Source organism: Pyxicephalus adspersus, chromosome 3 (genome assembly GCF_032062135.1).
Source record: "Pyxicephalus adspersus chromosome 3, UCB_Pads_2.0, whole genome shotgun sequence".
In the NCBI taxonomy this organism is placed as follows: domain Eukaryota; kingdom Metazoa; phylum Chordata; class Amphibia; order Anura; family Pyxicephalidae; genus Pyxicephalus; species Pyxicephalus adspersus.
In genome coordinates, this window is record NC_092860.1 from 151631095 (window position 1) to 151637555 (window position 6461).

Consider the following 6461-nt stretch of genomic DNA (forward strand, 5'->3'; position numbering starts at 1 on the left):
TTTTGTCCAGTGGGGAAGGAAATTTAGGATTAATTCACACATGTATACAGTTGTGAAGTGTAACATTGTATGTGTTTGATCCACCGTTGGTTTTTCAATATATTGTTGCACCTTAAATACACTGTCTTCTCTCGTTTCTTCATTTACCATATACTTTTTAGGGTATGCAGCACAGTATATATTAGAGGAGGTGAATGGATGTATTACACTATATTCACACTTGACTCTTTACTGTATACTAAATTAGGCATAGACAACATGAATAAGGAACATATTTTTAAACAAGGATATAACTAGACTTGAGATAAGATGGAGCAAAGTTATAGGATAACCCTAGAGAAGTAGCAAAGTAATATGACAACTGTGGAGAAGTAGCACCACAGGATCATTAGATTTCCTCCCTCCTATTGTGATACTTCCCCCACCTCCTAGATTGTAAGCTCTTCAGGGCAGGGTCTTCTTCTCCTCCTGTGTCACTGACTGTATCTGTTTGTCATTAGCAACTAATATTTAATGTACAGCGCTGTGTAATATATTGGTGCCATATAAATCCTGTTTATTAATAATAGATATTCTCAGATCATTCCCAACTAGATCATTTTTACACAGTGTGGTAATGAAACACAGAAGTCACCAATATCTAGTAAAATCATTACTAACACTACTATTTGGTTCAGAAAGCTGCTAAAGTGCAACAATTTTCTTTGCTTAACCGCCTTGGCAGTATTCCCAAGTGTGGCTCGGGGTGAATTTTACATTCACTTGGGGTAGGGAAAAACCCCTGAATCCAGCGGAGTCCTCAGCGATACCTTGCTAGCTTCTGCATCACATGCCTGGGCTCGATGGAGGTGATGTGTGAAGCGTTGGTATGCCTGTAGGGCATGGCTTGGTGGGAAATTTAAAGCAGATTACTCTGCTTTTAAAACATTGATCACAGTAATAAAGTTAAAAAAAAAACTACAAATAAAAAATACATCGAAAAGTTCATTCTATTATTGTACCCTTGTTTAGACAAACATATTTTATTTTTAAATTTTTTATTAAAGTTTATTTTATTAATTTTATTTATAAAATATTTATATTTATTATATTATAATTTATGATCTGTGTTTCAAACTTTAATCATACTTAAGAATTACAGGCCTAAAATATTAAACAACAAATTTCCATGCAAAACAACGTACCGCTTTTTACATAAAAATACTGACATAATTAGACCGCCAGGGGGTTGAGCCTAAAACATAATACAAATAAGTGTCAGCCTGCCATATTTATTTGTTCTGCCAATAGATTTTCCCTGTCTGGTGGTATTATTCAACCCACCTCCTTTGAGAGCAAGTCATCCTGATCCAACCCTAGAGAGTAGGTTAGTGACTGAGCAAACGTTTGCTCTAACATCAAACCATACAGCATTATTCTAGCAACATCAGAAGACAATACACTAGGTGTGTGACAGACAACTGTAAATACAGCTCTTCTATGACACAGATTTGAAGCTACACAATGTTTCGTCTGACAGGTAATTCCTACTGTATAATATAGGAAAGATATCATTAAAAAAACAGTTAAATTATGAATACAAAGTTAGGATGTCATTTTATTGCTGGGTTAATAACACACTGGAAAAGAATGCGTCGATGTCATGTAATCTCATATTAATGCTGCAATACCACCAAGTAGGTATTTAAACATAGCTTGCATTAGCAAGTTGTAAACACACCAAGAACTGTAAAATATACAAATAACCAATGTCATCACTTTCAGAGCCAGATTCTTGGGTTCATTTTAACCTTCCAGTCAGACTGATGAACAAGCACGTGTGGAAGAATATTTGAATTGTACAAAAACAGGACTACAATCCAGTAATTGAGGTCTCCTCACATACTGTGAAAAGGAAACGTGTAATATTTAGCGCTGGTCCAAACACATCATGGTGACAACAAGCACCAAACTTCCCGCAAGAAATATACAAGCTGTCATTCCTGTCCACCTGCTGCCAGGATGTTTCTGGCTTTGATAAATTGAGACATTGATGTGAGCGATAGCTTGCAGCAAGTACTATTAGCGCACACGGACATCTGATTTGCCTGAAAAGTACTGAAAACTTTGTATCAGCAGGATAGAATCCTGTAATTTTAGAAGCCAGGAACCTAAACAGGTCTGATTGTACAATACAGGCAGTGTATAGAATCCTCCACAGAACTCCATTGTGATATTTATGTATGCCTCAATAGGTTTTATCTTTTTACTTTATTAGAAAATAAGCAGTGAATGGCTGTACAAAGAAATCAAAATGCTGCACGTCTCATCTGCAGAAATGTGTAGCTTAAAAATTTTACTGGCCACACCAGTTTATTACAAATGTAAGCTTTCAGAAACATATTTTAGAACCAAAGATAGCCAAAAAAGTACAAAAAAAAAGTACACACCTTTTACAATTTTCCCAAAACTACACAAAAAGACCTGTTTGGTGAGGAAGATATATTTGTGACATCCATAATGATAGACAGCTACATGGCATTCAGAAGCAGGTCGATGGATATCTTGAGAAATTATCTGCATTCTATTTCCAGCTACAATACTTCTCCAGCCCCAAGGTGTTACTTGCAGCACGCCCTTCATTCTTCAACCCCAGATAATAAAATGCAATGCTTCGTTTTCTTTCGAAATCACACAGCTGGTAAACATCCTAACCATAATTCATCATTTAGAGCTTGTTAAATCATAGTTACTACTGGAGTGCAAATGTCATTTCACGTAGTTTCTTTCTTTTTTTTTTTTACTGCATATGACAAACTTGATATTCAAGAAATTACAGAGCTGAGTGGGAAATATAACCGTAAGGTTTTCTGTTGAGATACAAATAAAAGTTGTTGAGAACAATTAAAGCAAATAGGATAATGCTGTCTCGCCTAATATGTGATTTATAGAGTTGGCTTAGATATTTATGTCAATAAATAATTGCACACTCCATCATTTATATGTACGTAACGTGCGTGTGTTGAAAACACAGCCAGCAATGTGTTATTCAATGCCCCAAGGTTTTTTTGGTTTTCACATTTTGAGGCAATAAAAACAAAACTTTTTCCAGCACCCACCAACACAGTTGTATTGTAAATTCAAGTCTTAGAACACAAGGTAATTTGTATGATAGATAGCTAGAGGGATCACATTGAAGAATCCCAGAATATCCAACTCTGCAAAACAGTATTTCATATTGATGAAGAATTCTGGATGATGTATGGATTGTATTTTCTACATGTGGTGAATTCTAAGGATGATGCATTGATTACACTGGGAAACAACTTTTAACACATTTTTTAAGTTTCTGTACACTAAAATAGGTATACTGATTCTGAAAGTGCAATTAGTTTTCTTCTTTCACATCAGGTTTTTTTTTTCTCTACCGCTTATATTAATGCGATTACTGTAGCGTGGATTTGCATAGGCTATTCATTTACACGCAAGACAGTGTGGTCAGAGGTTGTGCACTGCTCTACGTAGTGAATAAGCAACATTTATTTTTCTACTTAAAAACGTATTTCCTTTCTTTCAGATCATGTCTGGCAGTGCCGTTTCTCGTCTTAAGTGCCTAAACATCCCTGATTCATTTTGGTATATCTGTGGCAGTTTCACCATTCCCAATCAGAGGACGAACATCAGCACATTTGTTGAGCAAGCTTATCTGGTATATTTTAAATTTAAACTTGGTGATCAAGATAAGTCTTGGGCCCCTCATAAGATGTGCAAACAGTGTGTCGAGGGTTTATGGATGTGGACAAAGGGAACACGTGATAAGATGCCATTTGGTTTACCTATGGTTTTGCGAGCCAGGAGATCATTTCAGTGACTGGTACTTTTGTATAGTGAAAACTTGAGGATAAAACAAGAAAAATAAATGTAACAGAGTATCCTAGTCTACCATCGGCTATACGCCCAGTGGCTCATTCAGATGAAATCCCAGTGCCGATTTTCGTTACACTACCCCGTCTTGAAGAACATAATTATGGTGATGAACTAGTGACAACAATGATGACGAGTTTGAAATTGAAGAGGACTGGTAGGGGATTTTTTCAGCACGAGTTGAGTAATTTGGGACTATGGAAGAACTCCTTCATCAAGGCTGCGTGAGAAAAACTTACTTGGAAAAGAAATGAAGGTCTCATACTTTCGAAACCAGAAAAATTGCATTTCCGCAGTACTTTAGAACGGACAGTGGCTTTGTGTATTGCCATAACATACCTGGTTCAGTGGAGGAACTGGGAATTCCAATCTATAACTGAACATCGATAGCTCAAAGCGGAGCTTAAAGTGTGTCCTCCTTCACAATGGCAATATATTTTGGTCAGTCCCAATTGGCCATTCAGTTTCTCTTCGTGAAGAATATGCAGACATAAAAAGAGTTGTTGCAAAATCACCAACACAATTGGGTCATCTGTGTTGACCTTAAAATGGTATGCTTCCTTCTTGGTCAGCAACGCAGATACAACAAGTATCCCTGTTATCTGTGCATGTGGGACAGCAGAGCTCATGAGAGCCATTGGGTGGAAAGGAATTGGCCTCCAAGATCTGCCCTAAAACCAGGTGATCCAAACATTCCACATGAGCCACTTGTTGATAGAAGGAATATAATATTACCATCTCTGCACATGAAACTGTGTCTGATGAAGGAGTTTGTTAAAGCTTTGCCAACTGAAGGTGACTGTTTCATGTACCTCATTTTGGCATTTCTTAGCCTGCCATTTGAAAAAATAAAGGCCGGTGTGTTTGATAGTCCACAGATTCGGCAGCTCATCTAAGATGAACATTTCATCAGCACAATGTCAGAAGTCCAAAAGAATTCTTGGTTATCATTCACAAGCAAATAATTACACAGAAATTGTCCAGAAACTCTTGGGAGAGCTACAAAATGCTTGGTTGCAATATGAGCATCAAGGTGCATTTTCTGCATAGCCATCTTTTTAACTTCCCGGAAAACCTTAGTGCAGTCAGTGATGAGCAAGGTGAACGATTCCACCAAGTTTTGAAGGTCATGGAAGGACGGTATCAGGGTAGATTGGATGTACATATGATGGCTGACTATTGTAGGGAGCATCCGGCAGGATTGTTCTAACACTGAACACTCCAGGAGAAAGCTATAATTGTAAATTTTTACCTTAACCACTTACCCAATTAATTTTTAAACGTTTTACTGTAAAAAATGTAAGAGTAACAATAAATCCTTTGTATGAACAAAAGAAATTTAAATTAACAGTACATTCAAGTTATCTCATTTTTTTTTTTTTTTTTGACAAAAATTGAGGGTGCCCTGTATCGTAAAAACTGGATGCGATAGCAAAAAATGGACTCATTTCTGGATTCAGCACCCAAAAATTAGTAAAAAAACAGGTGTATGATCTAACTTAACAAAAAATGCATTCCCTAGTGATCTTGGTAAATGACACATATCTTACATGTTTTCTTTGTTTGCATTGCAATAACTTGACAAGCAATGAGTGTCTAGATATGAAGATGGCATCTTTCATACCCACTAATATCATCTATGATTTAACATAGACCAAAAAAAAGATAAACACTCCGTTATACAGGGGCACATGAAGAAACAAGAGTGAAATGCTTGTCATGTATAAAGCAGAAACTGTATGTGATTAAAGTTAAGACTTCCAAGCCCTATAATCAAACCTGAGGATTTTAAACATTGCTACAAAACTGCAAAAACATAAATCAGAGAAAAATACATTAGGACAAAAAAGATCTTAAAGACAATGATAAAATGTAATGATAAACTTAAAAAAAGTTAAAGAAGGTATATACAGGTAGCACTCGCAAGAGTATTGCTACAAGTTTTATATTTATCAGCTCTGTAATAATTGGTTTGATACATGTACATATACTCCCTCTTGCCACATCTGGGTAAATGTGGAGACAATAGTCAATTGGGTAAATGTGCAGAAAGTTCTTGAAATTACCTTTTAGGGCCAACAGTCAGCGATTCAATACAATACATCATTGCAGAGCTGGCCATTCTGCCTTCTCCTACACAATAATTAATGCAAGAATACCCTTAAAATGTACATTGGAGATTTTGTTTTTGCTGTTTGCATAACAAAGTGGGGAAATATTAGAAGTTCCATTCTGGGAGCCTGGGAGTCGTCTAGATTTAGGCTACATAGACACATTAGATTTTCATCTCTGGAAACAATCGTTCATTAACGTTTCCTGTGACAGATGACTGAGCAAGTATTGTACATACAGCACTTTTTCTGTTCTTTAGAGAGGGAAGTATGAGCTCTTCTCCATTGTCTTGCATAGCGATTGTTGCAGATTGTCATTCATGGATGTGCCATGAGGTATCTATAAATTCCATCAAGTGAATGTTGTACACGTCAGATTCTCACCTGAAACAAGCTCAACCAGTGGTGTCAAGTGATGATTTTCTGAGATGTGTACATTGCCTTATT

The 6461-nt window shown here is 36.5% G+C and overlaps 1 protein-coding gene across 1 annotated transcript in view; it reads right to left on the reverse strand.

The window, feature by feature from the left end:
- LOC140327529 (uncharacterized) overlaps positions 1–6461 on the reverse strand; it is a 97863-nt gene that overhangs the window by 37111 nt on the left and 54291 nt on the right.